General features: G+C 36.2%; 1 protein-coding gene and 1 long non-coding RNA gene across 3 annotated transcripts in view; one reads left to right on the top strand and one right to left on the bottom strand.

Moving 5' to 3' along the window:
- Window positions 1-20,997, bottom strand: part of LOC115471227 (cell surface glycoprotein CD200 receptor 1-like) — a 180,502-nt gene that overhangs the window by 86,789 nt on the left and 72,716 nt on the right. The gene's annotated exons all lie outside the window — the stretch shown is intronic.
- The window catches only part of LOC115471228, a 74,154-nt gene that overhangs the window by 37,177 nt on the left and 15,980 nt on the right, over window positions 1-20,997 (top strand). For both annotated transcript variants that reach the window (XR_003942300.1, XR_003942301.1), the window contains exon 2: window positions 15,997-16,125. This is a non-coding gene — a long non-coding RNA (uncharacterized LOC115471228). The remainder of the gene's footprint in view (window positions 1-15,996; window positions 16,126-20,997) is intronic.

Here is a 20,997-nt window from a genome sequence, read left to right as displayed (position 1 = left end):
CGGCCTTACACCCTTCCCAGAGGATCCCAGCCGATACTTCATTATTATCATTGATATCAATGTACTCTTTAATATCCGTTTCTATCCTGGCAGCTATGACTGGGTCTGCTAATAATTTATCACTAAAGCGCCACTGTGGTGTCTCAGGACTCATTACCTTCAATTTCAGCTCAAGGACAACTGGAGCATGGTCTGACCACGTCCTCGGATATATCTGAATATCAACAGCATTTGTCATTAATGTCGGGTGCCCCATCCAAAAGTCTATGCGGGAATGAGAGTTGTGTACAGCTGAATAAAATGTATAACTTCTGGTTTGGGGGTTTCTGTGTCGCCAAATGTCTAATAGTTGCCATTGTCTCATAAATTTATACAATTGGGATCGATCTGCTTGCGAGTAGCGTACCCCTTGTGTAGAATTATCTAGTGTTGGTTGTAGCATGAGATTATAATCACCACCCATTAAAAGGGTCCCTTCAACATGCTTAGAGAGGAGCACTGATAGGTCCGAATAGAAGGCACCTTGTTGATCATTGGGAGCGTATATATTTAAGAGTGTCAGCACCTCCCCTTCTACTTTTACAATCAGCAATAGATATCTACCCCCTTTGTCCCTTACTACTCGTTGCACCTGCCAGGGATATTTATGAGATAATACTATCAGGACTCCATTCTTTTTTCTTTCTGTGAGACATGATGCAAAAAATACTTGCTGCGATTTCATAGTACTACACAAACGCTCTGCCTTCTGTAGTAAATGGGTCTCTTGGATAAATGTTATATCTGCATGGAGACGTTTTATCTCCTGAAACATGAGGTGCCTCTTTCCTGGGGAATTAAGTCCCTTTACATTAAGGGTCATGCAATTTACAATACTCATCTCAATTGTGTGACAATCTCTTCTATCCCTCTTCCTTTCCCAATCCTCTGATCTATCCCCTCTTGAGAGTCCTGCTCCCTAACCTTCAAGTAATATCGAATCTGAGCTAATCACCCCCCAACTAGAAACTCCCTTGCCCTCCCATCCCCTTTTAAGACATCCCTGTAGCAAAAACATAAGGATGTCATAGAGGGAAGTGACCCACCCCCCAACACATTATCTATTAACAATTTGAGCCCCACTGCTTAGAGCAAATTAATGCTAGATGCGCAACTGAAAGGCGCTTTTTTTCGCATAGAAATATATATATAGCAAATGGTCATCACAGTACAAGATTCAATCTTACAGTCATTCTCTTGCAACTTATGGCTGGGATCAACCATTATTGTGTCTGTTCCTCTAGTCATTTCTTTGCTTTATCTTCAGGCCTTCTTAATTGAGTGTCAGAGTGCTGCCGCTGCAGCCGGCCTTTTCCCGCTGTGACCCGCTGCCATCTTGGTCTGTCTCCAATTGATGATACACGTTTCCTGGGAGTATTAATGTCTCCGCTGGGGCCTGCTTCCGGAAAGATGTGCGCTGCCTCTGCAATATCTCGTATTTGGCACTGCTTCCCCTCCTTGTAGAACCGCAACACAAAGGGGTGGCCCCATCGATATTTAATCCCCTTGTCTGCCACAAATCTCGTGAAAGGCTGGAGCTCTGCCCTTCTTTTCAAGGTAGCCGCAGCCAGGTCTTGGTAGCATTCAATATGATACGAATCCCATTCAAATCCTGGCGTGGAGCGCGATGCCTGCATGATCTGTTCTTTTAATTTAAAATCGCTGAAACATGCGATGATATCCTTTGGGCGGTTTGATGTTATAGTTCCTAGAGCTCTGTGGGCATGCACCAGCTGGATTGTAGCAGGGTCTCTTGTAACTAGAATGTTCTGGAGCAGCGCACTCGCGATTTTTTGAACCGTCTGCTCACAATCCGTGTAGTGTGGTGTGTCTGGGAGACCACGAAATCGCACGTTGCATCGGCGGCTCCGATTCTCAAGGTCTTCTATTTTATCCCAAACTTGTTGGGTGTCGTGCCGGGCCTCGCGTTGTTGGGAATCGAGTGTCTGAATTAAGTCCATTTGCTCATCCAGGCGGTCTTCTATCTCGGCTACTCGTAGGCCCAGCGCGCCTATTTCTCCGCGTAGCTCCGCCCCCATCGCAGCGATGTCCGCCCGTACTGCTGTAATTATCTCCGTTTTTATCTCTTGTAACCAACCCCGGATTTCTTGCATATTTGTGTCCTCCGGGACCCGTCCCTCCCCCGTAGCGAACAACGACGGGGAGAGCGGCGAGGGACTTCCCCCCTCGGGATTCGGGCTGGCGATGTTCGGGGGCTGGTGTAGTCGAGCTCGCGGCTGGGCCCGTATATGCAAAAGTTTGTAAATCGACCGCTGGGGCTTTCGAAGTCATCATATATCGCTTACCCCTAGCTTTAAACGCTGTTTTCATGCGTTTTTCAGTCGCACTTGCTAGATCTTTATGCAGTGGGTTTCCTGATTGCTTGGGGCTGATCGGAGCTCGTGGCTCAGGCAGCCATTTCAGGTGGTGACGTCACTTCCTCCTTAACATTAAATCTTAGCATAAGGTATTACAATGATGTTAACAAAAATGTCACAATGCTTCCCCAAAATACTCCATGCCAAACCAGGGACTTTAACAATAAAAATAAGTTTATTTTTTAAACATTTAAATGCAGAAAAATAGTAGTATTTATCCGCTGTTCTTTTTACAGTGCTCATTCATGACAACAGAGTTCTTATTTTCTTCTTGCATTACAGTTAAGGCAACCCCATCTCTATAACTTCAAGGACTGGACCATGATTCTCTCAGAAGCGTTGTGTCTCCTCTTGCTTCTCTCCAGACTGCCCTTTTTAGTTGCCTCTTCAAGTAGCTTCTGCCCATGCCCCTTCTTTCCTTTCAGCAGCTTCCCCTAGGCCCTGGCAACTCCGGTCCTCGAGAGCCACAGGCAGGTCAGGTTTTCAGGATATCCACGAGTATGTCCTCGAGAGCCGCAGGCAGGTCAGGTTTTCAGGATATCCATGATGAATATGCAGGAGATAGATTTGCAAGCACTGCCTCCATGGTATGCAAATCTATCTACCGCAAAAAAGGTCCAAAAATTTCCACAAAAATCCAACACAGAAAAGAAACAGGTGGAAAAAACAACTTCAAGAGATCAATCCAAGGCAAGAGGTGAGATGCTCCAGAAAAACTTTATTAAGGACCCAACACGGTCCGTGTTTCGGTTTTTAAAAAAACCTTCATCAGGGGTCTATAACATAACAACAAAAGAACAGAAAAACAAAACACATATATAATAAAATGAGAAATGAATGGAAACAAATTAAATCGAATGTATTACAACAAATTTCAATATAATATAAAGATATAACAAAATATTAAAAATATTAAAAATTATTAGAATATTAAAAATATTTAAAAAAATTAGTTATGCCTAATATAGATTAAATTTTCTGACATATAATCTGATATATTACCAAAAACAATACTATTACTATACCATCAGACAAACAACCAAGTAGGTAAAAGATAAAAGGTAAATAGACTCTATGTAATTTAATTGGCAGTATAGGGATCTATTTCCAGTAAAATCTAATAGAACAATACATAGTTGTGCATGATATGTGGTGAATTACTTTCAATAGGAAAGGTGATAATAGTTACCATGTTTCAAATAGTAACATATTAAACAAATGACAAAACATCAATAGCAGAAAATTTCTTAATCCATACATATAAAATAGTAATAAAAATAGTAATAAAAATGAATATACAAATAAAGGTAAGATTAGACATGAAATAAAATTAAACATACCAATCAGTAGTTGCACAGAGGATATACTGACAAACAATGGAGCTCATAAAATGTGGTCTCTATTAAAATTGTATAAATGAGAAAATTATTAAATATTGAAAAGATAATAAATAATTAATAAACAAATTATATCAAAACGTATAACGACCAATATCATAAGGGTACAAATAGTTATTACTCAAAAAACTTATTAAATATTAAATTTTCAATAACAGCACAGCATAAAATTTAGAAGAGTCATATTTAATAGGAGATGCATGGTTTAAAATAAGTGGTGAATCTTACATCTATACAAAATCGTAAGATAGAAATCAAATGATAGAGAATGTTTTAGAAAATTTTTTAGAAAATTTTTAGAAAATTTTTGTGTATCCAAGTATCTATATAGAAATACATATAAGTAAAAATAAAAATAGATAATTGATTTTAGGCATTACAAAATTTATCAAGAGCCTAGCCATCAGAAAAAACAACAGAACGAAACAAAACAAAAACCGGCCGTCAGATAGGGAAAGGAAAGGGAGTATACATACCATAAAAGATGCTAGAAAAAAGGGGGGAACATGTAAACATGAGTAGTGGTATATCTTATATTCCAAAATGTACGAGCATATAGGGTATAAATGAATGTATGAATATATATATATCTCTATATATATATGCGCATATCCTTAACGATAGGAGCGCCTGAGGTACTAGTAAAAATAAGGTGGTAGCGCGTATAATAGTCAAATTAATCAAAAATATTGAAAAATGTATATATTGCTAATACTGTGTCATTAAAAACAATGGCGCCGTGTGAAATATAAATAAATATAAATATATATATCTCTGAGTAAAAACGACGTAGGGACTGACAGAAATAAATGACTGAATGAAAACTAACTAGAAATATATCTATAAAACCATATCGGGCAATCGTGATAAGCTAAATAAGATCAGAAAGTGTTGTCTCGTACCGACAAATTCAATATGGAATAATATCAAAAATGGCGTCAAAATACAATCGATCTCAATACCGCTGTGGTGAAACGTGGAATCTATTCATAGGATACATCAAATTTCAAAATAAAGATTGACTTATATACTAACTAGTAGAATGCCAATGACAGTTATATCAGCTGGTAAATGAAGCAGAAGCCAGCCGTCAGAAGGGGAAGGGGGGGGGGAAGGGAATATACATACACATACCACAAAAAACGCTAGGGAAAAAGAACGCTAGGGAAAAAGACTGCATTCAAATATAAGTGATAGTATATCTTATGTTCCAAAATATACTGGCGTGTAGGGTATGAATAAATATATGGATGTATGTATATATATATATGTGCACACCTCCTTAACGATAAAAGCGCCTAAGATCCTAACAAAGAGAGGGTGGTGGCGCAAATATTAGTCAAATAAATCAAAAGAATTGGAAAAATATATATATTGCTAATAATGTGTCAGGCAGTCATAACAGTTTGGTAAAAAAATTTTTAAAAACAATGACGCTGGGATATACCCAATACTAATATGTAAAATGTGAATAAATATAATTATATATATCTCCCTAACAGAAAACGCCGAAGGTACTAACAGAGATAAATAGCTAAATAAAAACAAACTAAAAATGTATCAATAATGCCATATCAGGCATTCGTGATAAGCTAAGACAAATCAAAAAAAGGAAAACTACCTTACCTTGAATGAATTAGGAATGGTTGCCTCGTACTGACAAATTCAATATGAGATAGTGTCGAAAAAAAGCGCCAAAATACAATCGATCTAAATAGCGCTGTGGTGAATCGTGGAATCCATTGATAGGATACATCAAATTACAAAATGAAGATTGACATATATACTAACTAGTAGAATACCGGTGACGGTTATATCAGCTGGTGAGTGAAATAGATCAGATTACTGAGTAATAAAAACATCGCACAATAATTTAAAAGCACCAATTGACTGAAGTTAATATGACTTGGATAAAATTAATAAAAATGAATAAAAATGCTATGTCCTAATTATATCAACCAATTATATAAAAAGACATTGAGTAAAATGCTCACAGGTCATAGAAATTAAGACAACCAATTGGAAAAAATTAATCCGACTTCAAAACACTCACCAAAAAATATATATGTTTCAGAGGTAGCGATAAATCAAATAATTAAAAAATTATTAAAATGATATAACAGCCCAATATTTGATCTAATGTTTAATCAACCGGTACTTCATTTGATAAATTAAATAAAAGTAATATATAAATATCGAAGCTAATGACCGGCAGAAGATAACACCCGTGAGCTGACTGTTTATATGAAATCTTACAAAAGAGTTTTAAATAAATGACTGGTATATAGTGAAAGAGTCGTTGAAAGACATAAAAAACGTTCAGATTGATAAATAGACTAAAACGTATTATATTACATTAAATGTCTTTCTCAATTGGAAAAGTAAATATAAAAGCTATTAAGGACATGTGAAGAAAAAATAAATGAAAAATAAAAATGAAAAAAGTGAAATAAAAATAAAAATAATGATAATGAGGTGATGCTAGGATTGCCATCTCACTCAAAATTAAAAGTATATTTTGAAAAATATTTTAATACCTAAAACTATAATATGATTACATTATAGGATAAAATAATTTAATAGGAAATAATTATTTTTAAAGAAAAAGGTTTATACTCCATATAAGTATTTAGATACGCATAAACAAAAATAACTAGTCCATCCTAATATAAAAATGTTTTAAAAGATATTTGGATACACATAGAACGAAATTGCTGCTATAAAATGATGCTAGTAAAAATGATGTCAATAAAAATAATAGAAAATCGATACTGGTCGTTCCGTAAAGATATGGATAATACTACAAATGTAAAGATGTGTATATATATATACCGTCTCAAGACTAAAAACATTTTTAAAATGGAATAGCAGAGAAATTTCTCAGAGAAAATGTAAATATTCAATTTCTTTATTGAGACCTTTTGGGGCTACACATTCGGCTTGGTATATTGCACGTTGTTCTGCTCTTAGCAATGCCTGATCAATATTTCCCCCACGAGGATTTGGTTTAATGAGTCGTAACACAAAAAATTTTAAATCATCAGTGCTGTGTTCAGCATCAATCCAGTGTTCAACTAATGGAGCTGATTTGATCTGCCTTCTGATGCAGCTACGGTGTTCAATAATGCGAGTTTTTATTTTCCTTTTAGTCTTGCCAATATAAATCAGATTGCAAGGACATAAAATTACATAAATAACATTCTCAGAATTACAGTCGCTATCAAATCTCAGCTCATATTTTTTACCTGTGGTGGGGTGTATAAATGAATCTAACTGAAGAGAGTGGGCACACACTGTGCAAGAATTACACGGTCTGTGTCCACCAAATTTTTGAGTCACGTTATCTCTAATCATTGGAAGAAAGGATGGAACTAAATGATTTCTTAAATTAGGATTTCTTGAGAGAGCGAAAATTGGAACAATCTCTTTAAAACATGGATGTATCTGAACGATATGCCAGTGTCTTAAAATGATTTTCTTAAAAGAATGGCTAAAGGACGAAAATCTAAGAGCACAGACTAAATTTGGAGTGGAGTGAGATTTGACACCAGTATTTAACAGTTCTTCTCTAGTTCTCATACCAGCCTTTTTAAACCCTTCTGTAATACATCTGCTCGGATAACCTCGTTGTCTAAATCTATTCTTTAGATCTCTAGAATGTTTATAGTAGTCATCTACATCAGCACATATTCTCTTCAATCTTAAAAATTGGCAAAATGGTAGATTATCTTTTAGTGCTCTATTGTGATAGCTTGAATAATGTAGATAGCAGTTTTATCAGTAGGTTTTCTGTATAACGAAGTGGTTAGCCTATGTGTGTCCTTTTTAATTTTGATGTCTAGAAAAGGAATGCTGTCTGTGTCAAACTGCATTTTGAATTTCAAATTAGGATCACATGTATTGATCCATTCATAAAATTGCTGCAATAAACCACTGTCACCCTTCCATAGTATAAAAATATCATCTATGTATCTCTTGTACATTTTAACATGCTGTTTATATGGGTGATCTAATAGGAATAAATCTTCAAATTTGGCCATGTAAAGATTGGCTATGTCGGGGGCCATGGACGCCCCCATAGCTGTGCCTTTGATTTGTAAGTAAAAATTGCCATTAAAGTAAAAATAATTTTTTGTTAAAGCCAGTGTAGCCAAGGCTAGAATAAGCCTGTTAGGAATCCGTATGTCTGTTTGCCTGTCACGTAAGGTTTCTTCAATAACAATTAATGCTTCCAACTGAGGTATGTTAGTGTACAGTGATTCAACATCAAGGGTGACTAATAGTAAATTTTCTAAGTCACCACTATATTCTTCCAACATATTAATGAAGTGGGATGAGTCACGTACATATGATTTAATTTTGGGGATGTATGGTCTAAGAAAATAATCCGTGAATATAGAAAGGGGTTCCAAAACCGAACTATTTGCTGAAATGATAGGCCTACCTGGTGGATCAGTCATAGATTTGTGTATCTTAGGTAGGATATAAATTGTTGGAACAACAGGGTGTTCAGTAATCAAAAATTGTTTTTCTTTTAGTGTTAAAAAGCCCATGTTGTGTGCATAATCAACAATTGCAATTATTTCATTTTTTAGAGTATCTGTAGGGTCATCACCAAGAGGCACATAAAAGGTAGTATCACCTAATTGTCTCATTACTTCTTGTATATAAGATGTTCGATCTAAAATAACAATGCCTCCACCCTTATCAGCTGGTTTTATAACAATATTTGTATTCAATGATAGGGAACGCAATGCTTGATTCTCATCTTTTGTGAGATTATAAAAAGGGCGTCTTTTAGTGCTCTTTTCTAATGTTGAGATGTCCCTAAGAACAACATCATAAAATGTTTTAATAGCAGGGTCACAAAGTCCAGGAGGAACCCATTTGGAATTCTTTTTCACGACTGATGGATCAGTTTGAGTAGATTCAGTGGATGAAAAAAATTTTTTAATCTGTAATTTCCTCTGAAACTTAAAAAGATCTATACGCGTCTGAAATTCGTCATAAGTGGAAGTGGGAGAGAATGAAAGACCTTTTTGTAAAACTGCAATTTCTGTATCTTTAAGAACATAGTTTGATAAATTGAATATAGGTATTTCATCTACCAGGGTCGGTAATTCTGCCTCTCTCCTCTTCCTCTGTTTCTTCCTCTTCCTTCCACCAATCGAGAACGTGGTAGGAAAAGAATAAGAAGTATGTCGGATGATGAAATTTTTACCTCTCCTCTTTACAGCCCCAAACCACGTAATGTAGTCACGTCCAATTTTTTAGAACATCTCTGGCAACAGAACAACCCACGTCCACAAAGACTGGATTCTGCCAGGAATGTAGATCGATTTCAACAAGGATATCAATTTCGGGGAAGAGGACGCGGAAGAGGAAGAAACAGAGGAAGAGGAGAGAGGCAGAATTACCGACCCTGGTAGATGAAATACCTATATTTAATTTATCAAACTATGTTCTTAAAGATACAGAAATTGCAGTTTTACAAAAAGGTCTTTCATTCTCTCCCACTTCCACTTATGACGAATTTCAGACGCGTATAGATCTTTTTAAGTTTCAGAGGAAATTACAGATTAAAAAATTTTTTTCATCCACTGAATCTACTCAAACTGATCCATCAGTCGTGAAAAAGAATTCCAAATGGGTTCCTCCTGGACTTTGTGACCCTGCTATTAAAACATTTTATGATGTTGTTCTTAGGGACATCTCAACATTAGAAAAGAGCACTAAAAGACGCCCTTTTTATAATCTCACAAAAGATGAGAATCAAGCATTGCGTTCCCTATCATTGAATACAAATATTGTTATAAAACCAGCTGATAAGGGTGGAGGCATTGTTATTTTAGATCGAACATCTTATATACAAGAAGTAATGAGACAATTAGGTGATACTACCTTTTATGTGCCTCTTGGTGATGACCCTACAGATACTCTAAAAAATGAAATAATTGCAATTGTTGATTATGCACACAACATGGGCTTTTTAACACTAAAAGAAAAACAATTTTTGATTACTGAACACCCTGTTGTTCCAACAATTTATATCCTACCTAAGATACACAAATCTATGACTGATCCACCAGGTAGGCCTATCATTTCAGCAAATAGTTCGGTTTTGGAACCCCTTTCTATATTCACGGATTATTTTCTTAGACCATACATCCCCAAAATTAAATCATATGTACGTGACTCATCCCACTTCATTAATATGTTGGAAGAATATAGTGGTGACTTAGAAAATTTACTATTAGTCACCCTTGATGTTGAATCACTGTACACTAACATACCTCAGTTGGAAGCATTAATTGTTATTGAAGAAACCTTACGTGACAGGCAAACAGACATACGGATTCCTAACAGGCTTATTCTAGCCTTGGCTACACTGGCTTTAACAAAAAATTATTTTTACTTTAATGGCAATTTTTACTTACAAATCAAAGGCACAGCTATGGGGGCGTCCATGGCCCCCGACATAGCCAATCTTTACATGGCCAAATTTGAAGATTTATTCCTATTAGATCACCCATATAAACAGCATGTTAAAATGTACAAGAGATACATAGATGATATTTTTATACTATGGAAGGGTGACAGTGGTTTATTGCAGCAATTTTATGAATGGATCAATACATGTGATCCTAATTTGAAATTCAAAATGCAGTTTGACACAGACAGCATTCCTTTTCTAGACATCAAAATTAAAAAGGACACACATAGGCTAACCACTTCGTTATACAGAAAACCTACTGATAAAAACTGCTATCTACATTATTCAAGCTATCACAATAGAGCACTAAAAGATAATCTACCATTTTGCCAATTTTTAAGATTGAAGAGAATATGTGCTGATGTAGATGACTACTATAAACATTCTAGAGATCTAAAGAATAGATTTAGACAACGAGGTTATCCGAGCAGATGTATTACAGAAGGGTTTAAAAAGGCTGGTATGAGAACTAGAGAAGAACTGTTAAATACTGGTGTCAAATCTCACTCCACTCCAAATTTAGTCTGTGCTCTTAGATTTTCGTCCTTTAGCCATTCTTTTAAGAAAATCATTTTAAGACACTGGCATATCGTTCAGATACATCCATGTTTTAAAGAGATTGTTCCAATTTTCGCTCTCTCAAGAAATCCTAATTTAAGAAATCATTTAGTTCCATCCTTTCTTCCAATGATTAGAGATAACGTGACTCAAAAATTTGGTGGACACAGACCGTGTAATTCTTGCACAGTGTGTGCCCACTCTCTTCAGTTAGATTCATTTATACACCCCACCACAGGTAAAAAATATGAGCTGAGATTTGATAGCGACTGTAATTCTGAGAATGTTATTTATGTAATTTTATGTCCTTGCAATCTGATTTATATTGGCAAGACTAAAAGGAAAATAAAAACTCGCATTATTGAACACCGTAGCTGCATCAGAAGGCAGATCAAATCAGCTCCATTAGTTGAACACTGGATTGATGCTGAACACAGCACTGATGATTTAAAATTTTTTGTGTTACGACTCATTAAACCAAATCCTCGTGGGGGAAATATTGATCAGGCATTGCTAAGAGCAGAACAACGTGCAATATACCAAGCCGAATGTGTAGCCCCAAAAGGTCTCAATAAAGAAATTGAATATTTACATTTTCTCTGAGAAATTTCTCTGCTATTCCATTTTAAAAATGTTTTTAGTCTTGAGACGGTATATATATATACACATCTTTACATTTGTAGTATTATCCATATCTTTACGGAACGACCAGTATCGATTTTCTATTATTTTTATTGACATCATTTTTACTAGCATCATTTTATAGCAGCAATTTCGTTCTATGTGTATCCAAATATCTTTTAAAACATTTTTATATTAGGATGGACTAGTTATTTTTGTTTATGCGTATCTAAATACTTATATGGAGTATAAACCTTTTTCTTTAAAAATAATTATTTCCTATTAAATTATTTTATCCTATAATGTAATCATATTATAGTTTTAGGTATTAAAATATTTTTCAAAATATACTTTTAATTTTGAGTGAGATGGCAATCCTAGCATCACCTCATTATCATTATTTTTATTTTTATTTCACTTTTTTCATTTTTATTTTTCATTTATTTTTTCTTCACATGTCCTTAATAGCTTTTATATTTACTTTTCCAATTGAGAAAGACATTTAATGTAATATAATACGTTTTAGTCTATTTATCAATCTGAACGTTTTTTATGTCTTTCAACGACTCTTTCACTATATACCAGTCATTTATTTAAAACTCTTTTGTAAGATTTCATATAAACAGTCAGCTCACGGGTGTTATCTTCTGCCGGTCATTAGCTTCGATATTTATATATTACTTTTATTTAATTTATCAAATGAAGTACCGGTTGATTAAACATTAGATCAAATATTGGGCTGTTATATCATTTTAATAATTTTTTAATTATTTGATTTATCGCTACCTCTGAAACATATATATTTTTTGGTGAGTGTTTTGAAGTCGGATTAATTTTTTCCAATTGGTTGTCTTAATTTCTATGACCTGTGAGCATTTTACTCAATGTCTTTTTATATAATTGGTTGATATAATTAGGACATAGCATTTTTATTCATTTTTATTAATTTTATCCAAGTCATATTAACTTCAGTCAATTGGTGCTTTTAAATTATTGTGCGATGTTTTTATTACTCAGTAATCTGATCTATTTCACTCACCAGCTGATATAACCGTCACCGGTATTCTACTAGTTAGTATATATGTCAATCTTCATTTTGTAATTTGATGTATCCTATCAATGGATTCCACGATTCACCACAGCGCTATTTAGATCGATTGTATTTTGGCGCTTTTTTTCGACACTATCTCATATTGAATTTGTCAGTACGAGGCAACCATTCCTAATTCATTCAAGGTAAGGTAGTTTTCCTTTTTTTGATTTGTCTTAGCTTATCACGAATGCCTGATATGGCATTATTGATACATTTTTAGTTTGTTTTTATTTAGCTATTTATCTCTGTTAGTACCTTCGGCGTTTTCTGTTAGGGAGATATATATAATTATATTTATTCACATTTTACATATTAGTATTGGGTATATCCCAGCGTCATTGTTTTTAAAATTTTTTTTACCAAACTGTTATGACTGCCTGACACATTATTAGCAATATATATATTTTTCCAATTCTTTTTGATTTATTTGACTAATATTTGCGCCACCACCCTCTCTTTGTTAGGATCTTAGGCGCTTTTATCGTTAAGGAGGTGTGCACATATATATATATACATACATCCATATATTTATTCATACCCTACACGCCAGTATATTTTGGAACATAAGATATACTATCACTTATATTTGAATGCAGTCTTTTTCCCTAGCGTTCTTTTTCCCTAGCGTTTTTTGTGGTATGTGTATGTATATTCCCTTCCCCCCCCCTTCCCCTTCTGACGGCTGGCTTCTGCTTCATTTACCAGCTGATATAACTGTCATTGGCATTCTACTAGTTAGTATATAAGTCAATCTTTATTTTGAAATTTGATGTATCCTATGAATGGATTCCACGTTTCACCACAGCGGTATTGAGATCGATTGTATTTTGACGCCATTTTTGATATTATTCCATATTGAATTTGTCGGTACGAGACAACACTTTCTGATCTTATTTAGCTTATCACGATTGCCCGATATGGTTTTATAGATATATTTCTAGTTAGTTTTCATTCAGTCATTTATTTCTGTCAGTCCCTACGTCGTTTTTACTCAGAGATATATATATTTATATTTATTTATATTTCACACGGCGCCATTGTTTTTAATGACACAGTATTAGCAATATATACATTTTTCAATATTTTTTGATTAATTTGACTATTATACGCGCTACCACCTTATTTTTACTAGTACCTCAGGCGCTCCTATCGTTAAGGATATGCGCATATATATATAGAGATATATATATATTCATACATTCATTTATACCCTATATGCTCGTACATTTTGGAATATAAGATATACCACTACTCATGTTTACATGTTCCCCCCTTTTTTCTAGCATCTTTTATGGTATGTATACTCCCTTTCCTTTCCCTATCTGACGGCCGGTTTTTGTTTTGTTTCGTTCTGTTGTTTTTTCTGATGGCTAGGCTCTTGATAAATTTTGTAATGCCTAAAATCAATTATCTATTTTTATTTTTACTTATATGTATTTCTATATAGATACTTGGATACACAAAAATTTTCTAAAAATTTTCTAAAAAATTTTCTAAAACATTCTCTATCATTTGATTTCTATCTTACGATTTTGTATAGATGTAAGATTCACCACTTATTTTAAACCATGCATCTCCTATTAAATATGACTCTTCTAAATTTTATGCTGTGCTGTTATTGAAAATTTAATATTTAATAAGTTTTTTGAGTAATAACTATTTGTACCCTTATGATATTGGTCGTTATACGTTTTGATATAATTCGTTTATTAATTATTTATTATCTTTTCAATATTTAATAATTTTCTCATTTATACAATTTTAATAGAGACCACATTTTATGAGCTCCATTGTTTGTCAGTATATCCTCTGTGCAACTACTGATTGGTATGTTTAATTTTATTTCATGTCTAATCTTACCTTTATTTGTATATTCATTTTTATTACTATTTTTATTACTATTTTATATGTATGGATTAAGAAATTTTCTGCTATTGATGTTTTGTCATTTGTTTAATATGTTACTATTTGAAACATGGTAACTATTATCACCTTTCCTATTGAAAGTAATTCACCACATATCATGCACAACTATGTATTGTTCTATTAGATTTTACTGGAAATAGATCCCTATACTGCCAATTAAATTACATAGAGTCTATTTACCTTTTATCTTTTACCTACTTGGTTGTTTGTCTGATGGTATAGTAATAGTATTGTTTTTGGTAATATATCAGATTATATGTCAGAAAATTTAATCTATATTAGGCATAACTAATTTTTTTAAATATTTTTAATATTCTAATAATTTTTAATATTTTTAATATTTTGTTATATCTTTATATTATATTGAAATTTGTTGTAATACATTCGATTTAATTTGTTTCCATTCATTTCTCATTTTATTATATATGTGTTTTGTTTTTCTGTTCTTTTGTTGTTATGTTATAGACCCCTGATGAAGGTTTTTTTAAAAACCGAAACACGGACCGTGTTGGGTCCTTAATAAAGTTTTTCTGGAGCATCTCACCTCTTGCCTTGGATTGATCTCTTGAAGTTGTTTTTTCCACCTGTTTCTTTTCTATGCAAATCTATCTCCCACATATTCATTGTGGATATCCTGAAAACCTGACCTGCCTGCGGCTCTCGAGGACCAGAGTTGCCTACCCCTGCCCTAGGCTCTCCTCCCTCAGCCTTTAAAGGGACACACCCTCACCCTTCCTTTTATTATCATAAGGCTACTAAAACCCCTTCCAATAAGAAGGTATGGCTCCTAAGCCGCTCTACTCCCTGTGGCGAACGCAGTGACTTCTGGGACATGTATTTTCTGACTTTCCCTGCTACAGTGACAAGCAATGGCCGGTTAATTGTCACATACCTCCACCTTAAAGATCTTCAAACTCGTTTTGAGGACATCCCCTGCGTTCCATATTCACTTAGAGGCTTGCTACGCTAACTATGAGTGCTCCATCATAAGACATTAGAACTGGTGGTCACTCCTCAACTCCTCCAATCCTCTAGGGTATCCTTAAAAAGGTTGCATTACAAGTAGCTTTTGCTGGTTCTTTCTAATGGCCCTTGTTATAGGCTGGGACCTAATCTCTGGCATTAGACTCTCACTCACTTTCAGATGCATCTTTCTGACCTTCCCTAGGCCCGTCAGTTTAATCCTATATCCCGGCCTCTGGGCTCTAAATTTCTAATTTTTGTTCGGTAAAGTGGTATAGTAGCCCTGTTAGTCCACTTTTAAAAGTAATAGAAATGAATCAAAACATAGAAAAGAAAATAAGATGATACCTTTTTTATTCGACTAACTTAATACATTTGTTGATTAGCTTTCAAAGGTAACCCTGCTTGTTCATGTATGTATCCTGAGTTGTACTTATGGAAATCACAATATTGTAATGCGATATAAGGTGCAGCACAATGTTTTGTAATTCAGACAGAGAATCTGATTACTGAATCCCTGTCTTTCAGCACTGACATAATAAATGCTATGGGATCTGGTTATTTCAACTCTCTACAAGTGTTAGTGGATGAAATCTGGAAGCTTTGAATTAGACTATTTTGGATTGCCCAAGGATACCGGTTACCATCTGGTGCCAGGTAATAATTTTTCTTCTTACTAAGATGCTGTGTATAGCTGAGTTATTCTCTGTGGTCCTTTCAATGCCTCTTGATATCTCACATTTATTTTTGTCAATACAAAGCAGGGCCGCCGAAAGACAAAGTTAGGCCTGGGGCAAACAATCTTAAAGGCCCTTCTCCCCCCTCCTCCCCCCCCCCCCCCCCCCCCACTGAAGTCTGGTATCACTGTAGTCCTTCCTTCCTTCCATTCGGCAGTCCCCCATCCTTTCTACGGTCTACTGGCAGTGTCAATAAGGAGAGCAAACTACCTCTGGCTGGCCCTAGAAGCATTTCCTTTGCTGTCCCTCACCTACACAGACACAGGAAGTTGTGACAGAGGAGGCAGGACACAGCAGGGGGAACGCTTCTGGGACTAGCCAGAGGCAACTTTCTCTTCTTATTGATGCTGCCGGCAGCCCGCAGAAATGATGGAGGACCGCTGAAGGGGAAGAGGGAAGGACGACAGTAATGTTGGACCGCGGAGGACATGTCTAATATCACAAATCTGGAGTGTTCATAAGTACATAAGTATTGCCATACTGGGACAGACCAAAGGTCCATCAAGCCCAGCATCTTATTTCCAACAATGGTCAATCTAGGTCACAAATACCTGGCAAGATCCCAAAAAAGTACAAAACATTTTATACTGCTTATCCCAGAAATAGTGGATTTTCCCCAAGTCCAATTTAATAATGGTCTATGGACTTTTCCTTTAGGAAGATATCCAAACCTTTTTTAAACTCCGCTAAGCTAACCGCCTTTACCACATTCTCTGGCAATGAATTCAAGAGTTTAATTACACATTGAGTGAAGAAATATTTTCTCTAATTTGTTTTAAATTTACTACTTTGTAGCTTCATCGCATGCCCCCTAGTCCTAGAATTTTTGGAAAGCGTGAACAGATGCTTCACATCTACCCGTTCAACTCCACTCATTATTTTATAGACCTCTACCATATCTCCCCTCAGCCGCCTTTTCTCCAAGCTGAGGAGCCCAAGCCGCTTTAGCCTTTCCTCATAGGGAAGTCGTCCCATCCCCTTTATCATTTTTGTCGCCCTTCTCTGCACCTTTTCCAATTCCACCACATCTTTTTTGAGATGCGGCGACCAGAATTGAACACAATATTCGAGATGCGGTCGCACCATGGAGCGATACAAAGGCATTATAACATCCTCATTTTTGCTTTCCATTCCTTTCCTAATAATACCTAACATTCTATTTGCTTTCTTAGCCGCAGCAGCACACTGAGCAGAAGGTTTCAACGTATCATCAACGATGACACCTAGATCCCTTTCTTGGTCCGTGACTCCTAACGTGGAACCTTGCATTATGTAGCTATAATTCAGGTTCTTCTTTTCCACATGCATCACTTTACACTTGCTCACATTAAACGTCATCTGCCATTTAGATGCCCAGTCTCCCAGTCTCATAAGGTCCTCTTGTAATTTTTCACAATCCTCCCGTGATTTAACAACGTTGAATAACTTTGTGTCGTCAGCAAATTTAATTACCTCACTAGTTATTCCCATCTCTAGGTCATTTATAAATATGTTAAAAAGCAGCAGTCTCAGCACAGTCCCCTGGGGAACCCCACTAACTACCCTTCTCCAATGAGAATACTGACCATTTAACTCTACTCTCTGTTTTCTATCTTTTAACCAGTTTTTAATCCACAATAGAACACTACCCTCTATCCCATGACTCTCCAATTTCCACTGTAGTCTTTCATGAGGTACTTTGTCAAATGCCTTCTGAAAATCCAGATACACAAACACATTATCAACCGGCTGACCTTTAACCACATCTTTGTTCATCCCTTCAAAGAAATGTAATAGATTGGTGAAGTAAGATTTCCCTTCACTAAATCCATGTTGACTTTCTCTCATTGATCCACACTTTTGAATATGATCTGTAATTTTGTTCTTTATAATAGTCTCTGCCATTTTGGCCAGCACCAACATCAGACTCACTGGTTTATAGTTTCCTTGATCTCCTCTAGAACCTTTTAAAAAAATTGGCGTTACATTAGCCACCCTCCAATCTTCCGGTACCACGCTCGATTTTAAGGATAAATTGCATATTACTAACAATAGCTCCGCATGTTCATTCTTCAGTTCTGTCGGTACTCTGGAATGAATACCATCCGGTTCGGAGATTTGCTACTCTTCAATTTGTAGAAGTGCCCCATTATATCCTACAGGTTTATAGAGAATTCATTCAGTTTCTCTGACTCATCAGCTTCGGAGCCAGACGTATGCGCCCACAACGTTCCTGACCCAGACGCTATGTGCATAGATCCCTTCCCTCCTGGGCGCCTACATTCTGGCGTGTCTACAGACTGGGTGCATGAATCTGTCGCACCTACAGACTGGACACGTACCTGCAGGCACGCGCTCCTCTGACGTCAGGCACCTTCAGCTTTAAAATGAGGAATTTCACTGCTTCTCTGCCTTGGCTACCACCTTGTTGGATTGTGCTGGTGTGTTTCCTCTTACTTACTTGTCCTGAAGACCTCTGCCTGAACCTGACTTTGTGTCACCCTGTCTGTGGTAAGACTTTACACAGTATCAAAATGCCTCTGATATGTAGTCGCGTCAGCCGAGGAACTAACTGTGCTCAGCTCACAAGAGACAGAGTGAACATAAAATAAAACATCATTCTTAAAAGATAATACCGGATGAATGCATAAAGGTGAATATGAATTCCTGTGAATGGAATCAATTTGATTTACAATAAATCCATATACTACTCCCTTATATAAAACAATTAATTATTTATTTAAGTGGAATGGAATTATTTGACTGTACTGGTAAACAGAAAGAAATACTCTTCAGTTAGACTGTACAGGATTAGACTAGTAGAACTGCTGACTCCCTACTGGATCCAGTATACACTCTAATTTCTTTACTAACCAAACATTTAGTTTCCTGCTAAGTTAAAAGTAAGTATAACACTTCAAAGACTTCCAACTCAAAATAGGAATGTTTCTTAGGTGTATCTCATTTAAACATTTTTATAAACTTCTTTCTTACAGGGCTTACTTATAAGGTAAGTAATTATCCAAAAGATTCTTTGTCTAACTTATCTCCTTTTCACCAAAGAATATAATTCAGATCAAACATTTATCTCAGACCAACTATTTATCTCATATCAAATATTTATTTCAGATCAAATCTTAAGGTTTCCTTGCTTACAGGCACTTAAATCTACTAAGCCTTTATATGGCTTATAGGATTTAAGCACTCTTAAACTGAAATTCTCCCTTTTCTATTTTTCATAAGCTTCAAGTAATCCTGAAATATTCAGATCCTTTTCTCAGTAGAGAAACCTCAAACTTGTAAATCTCCACCAATCTGTTTTCACTCATATTTTCTCATTTACCACATAATCAGGTACTCTTTTATAACTTCAGTCAACGTAGATCAAACAACAATTCTTTCTTTCAACTCGTTTACACACGGAGCTGCCAGATGCAGGTCCTGTCTTGGCCAAATCTTCAGTTGCTCTCTTCTCTCTGTTACAGGGCAGATTTTCTAACAGGTGCTGATCATCCAATCAGAGAGCTCTATTTGAACGCAGATTAACATACAGACACTCTAATGGAATTTTTAGTCAAAAACACTAGATAAACCCTTCGTTTTTGGATCAAACTTCACATTTTGGATCAGAGCCATGCCCTAACATTAAGGCTGTAAACATTTATATCAATTTTTACCCATGAATATGCAAATGAGAACCTCCCAAAACGGACTAATTTGCATATGATTTAAACAAATTTGAGTAGATAGCATACCAATCCCATTTCCTAGCACCTAAATTTTGCAATTAGATTTAATGCAAATACTTTCAAAACTTATTTTTAGCACTTTTAAAATTTCAGGTGTCAGTGCAGGTCTCCTTGGTATGAATAGCTCATGTGCAGGAATTCATCCTAGCTAAATATCTCCCTGACAACCCAGAACAGCTCCAGCCAACCCCCCTGCTCTCCCAGCAGTAAGGTAAAAAATTTAAACCAATTTCTACAACTGGTTACATTTGCTTCCTGAATTGCCACCTGTTTTAACCTCTGCCTGAACCTGCCTTTGCCTCCTGGATCGCCACCTGCCTTGACCTCTGCCTGAACCTGACTTGCCTTCTGGATCGCCGCCTGCCTTGACCTCTGCCTGAATCTGACACTGCTTGGACTGTGGCTTGCCTTCACTACTTGTTGACCAGGATCCCTTTGTCTTCCTGGGTAGTCTCTTCCAGCCCAATTTCCATCGGTCTTGCTGACCGCCTGAACCTAGGGGCTCAATCTGTGGAGAATGGCGGTCACCACAGGTGAAGCCTTGGGCCTATCCGACTGCCTGATCTAGGACCGATCCCTCACCTCCGGGCCTGGTTCTCTGCCCTGGGATCGGCATAAGGGCTTACTACTTGGGTCTGTGCCTGATTTTCAAGTGACTAACCAAGACAGACCATGATAGATAGCCGAGGCCATGAACTCATTGGATAAGCCCAAGCTCCTGGATCTGGCACAAGCTGTTCAGCAGCAACAGTCCCAGCTTCATCATTTGTCCGGGGTTCTCCAGGATGTGTGTTCTCAACTCTCTTCCCTGCAATCACAACCGCGGACTGGAGCTCCTTCACAGGCAGGAGCTCCTTGCAGATCACCTCTGGATTCAGGATCCTCCCACATTTGACAGGTCTGCCATGGCCTGCCATGGATTCCTGAAACAATGTCTGGTGAATTTTGAATTGCAACCGACTTCTTTTCCTTCTGAACGCTCCAAGGTGATTTACATTATCTCTTCGCTATCAGGTCAAGCATTGGCCTGGGTCTCCCCTTTGTGGAAACATCAAGACCCAGTT

The sequence above is a fragment of the Microcaecilia unicolor genome, chromosome 5, assembly GCF_901765095.1.
Source record: "Microcaecilia unicolor chromosome 5, aMicUni1.1, whole genome shotgun sequence".
NCBI lineage: Eukaryota > Metazoa > Chordata > Amphibia > Gymnophiona > Siphonopidae > Microcaecilia > Microcaecilia unicolor.
This window is presented reverse-complemented; position numbering and strand designations above follow the sequence as displayed.